Here is a 2,709-nt window from a genome sequence, read left to right as displayed (position 1 = left end):
TGAAGCCGGCTATTTGTGCTGGACCAGGGGGTGGTCGGCCTTTTGATATGCCTCTGTGGAGCAGCCCTGTGGGCTCACTCAGTCCTCCACATCTCTGACATTTTACATGGCCTAGGAGAGAAGGCCAGGAAAATGGACCTGTGTCATAAAAACGTTACAACAGTGCTGTGAGGCAGACGCACGGGACTGTTTGATGTTTTCACCCTGCATTCTTTGTCAACCAAAAAAACATGTCCACTTGACTCTGTACTGGGTTTTCTTTTACTTTGCTCATCTAACTCAACTTTACCAACCTCTAAAATTAGTGGTCTACCATAAACAAATTATACTTCCATTAAATAAATAATATTCAAATACATACAACTGCTTTCAAACCCTCACCCAACCAAAGGCAAAAGTTGCCAAGTATCAAATGTCTGCAGCTACGATCTTTTGCTAACAATACCACAAAGAACTCCCCTCCCACTTTGTGTGTGACGGATGGTGCGTGTGTGTGAGCAGGTTATAAAAAAGTGTACTTCCACACCGTGGAACTTGTAAAACATAGCGAGGGCTACACCCTCTGCAGCCACACAGCAGGATCCAATTAGGACTCTTATCTACTAATTATGTCCCTTACACATCTGCATTCCAGAATTTAAAAAAAGCCTGCTGTCCTCTCTCCGTAACAAGCTCTCGAATTAATGAGATTGCTCTGTAATTGAACCTCTTCATGGGTCCCTTGGCAGGGAAAATACGCTAAGTTGAATTTGTATTAACAGAGCATCAATCATAGCTGATCAAACGATAAACAGTGTTGATGATCACAGGCGCAAAGGGGTTGCACCTTTATGTAAATGTGCTGTCCACCTTGGAGCAGAGGCTCTCATATAGCGAGGAGGACGGAGGTGCTGGGAGAGAGGATCACTGTCCCGGGTTGGGCCACTGTGGGGCGCTGTGCTCCAGATCTCAAACTGTAATTAGACTGAGCTCACATGAATACACAAACACATCCAGTATGTGCATGTTTTTGTGTGGTAATGACACACGCACTCACACACATATACGTATACAGTTGTGGTCATAAGTTGAACCAGTCTTCTCTTTTCATTGGATATGGTGCTTCTAGACTGAGCTGGAATATATCCTATTGTTACCATAAAGAATACTACACGCACTAGTGGTGTTATTTATTTATTTATTTCCCCTTAATATTATATCAGACCACATGTCAAACATGACAAGTTGCTATGTGTAAGGGGCTCAATATAAGGCCAGAACTTCTTGGTACACTGTAGCTCAGTTTCATTGCACTTTCCCAATAAAGTTTTCATTTCGATTTCTTGTAACAGTAATTCTGCTAAACTCCACACTTCATCTTGAATGTTTTTCATATGTGATTATATATTAGGCTGTATGATTATACTAAAAGATAAATCTATATTTATTCCTGATGAAACTAAAGGTATAACAAGGTCCACATGCTAATGCGTGCGTGTGCCTTACAACATGAATTTGATCTCTGGCTTCAAAAAGTCACAAGTTTCAGTATGACGAAAAAGAGTAGAGTTCATTCAGTTTCCATGAACATTTATTCCATGACTGTAGATTAAATCAAACAGGCCTTGTGTAACTTGACCTATATGCAATCCCGGTAGGCCTGCACTATGCACATGTAAACTAGATACAAAACAACATGAGGTTACATAAGACTTTTAATATTTCAGTGAATACTAAAACGGCAACAAATAGAAAAATAAAAAAAGATGGACTGGATTTCTGGACAAATTATGAAACATGTTCTATTCTATATGGAAAAGGCCATTATCTTCCATAGCTTACAGTTACCTTTACTCAAATATACAATTAAGTGTACCACATTGACTTTAAATAACTGCAACAGCAGAACAAGCTTTCCATTACCAATATTACAATTTCTGGCATTTCACTTTCATTCTAACCATAAAACTATTTTGATGCATACAAAGATGCTGTGCTTTCCCAGGCAAACTGGCTATTTCAAGATTTTTTTAAGAACACAGTCATGCAGTCAAGTGTTCTCCCAGTTTAACAAGTGCTTGAGACTTAAGAGAGGGAGACATGCTTACAGAGTGGAGGTTAGCACAGGTATGTAGAGTGGAGTCCCGGTCATTAGTACTGAAAAAACACCATGACAAGCAGATAGAACATATTCATCACTTTGCACAACATTTAAAAGTACGCTTTCCTTCAACCACTGGGCTACTATATTGTTACTTTGCTTCTTTGTAAATACAGATTTTTTTAAAAGAATCAGGTTAGTGGAATTTTTTTTATTATGCAATACATTTTTGAGCAAACATGTTCTTAAATCACTATTTATCTTTTTTTTTAGTGCAGCTGTATCATAGTTCTATTTTTGCTTCCTTCTTCTAATTTGAAAAGTGACTTTTGTCATATTTTCTTCTCAATTGCTGCTGTTTTGCTGGAACCTGCCCATTAATAATTGTTAATAGATGTGATCCCTGACCTGAACCTTGTGTCACTGATAGTCAACCATGTCTCTCATATGACTGGACAAGGAAGACAACGGATCTGGAGGTGAATGGAGGAGGCGGAGGCTTTCTTGCAAGGCTGAGCTCACTTTATTAGCATTGATTCCCTTTTTTATGTATTTTGTCACAGCTAATGCTATCGATCAGAGCTGCCACTAGCCATGCCCCCTTTAAAACTTACACAAATTCTTTTTTG

This window comes from Morone saxatilis, unplaced genomic scaffold (assembly GCF_004916995.1).
Source record: "Morone saxatilis isolate NCDOM2014 unplaced genomic scaffold, NCSU_SB_2.0 Contig11, whole genome shotgun sequence".
NCBI classification, from domain to species: domain Eukaryota; kingdom Metazoa; phylum Chordata; class Actinopteri; family Moronidae; genus Morone; species Morone saxatilis.
The sequence above is the reverse complement of the archived record's forward strand: the minus strand, read 5'-3'. Positions refer to the sequence as shown.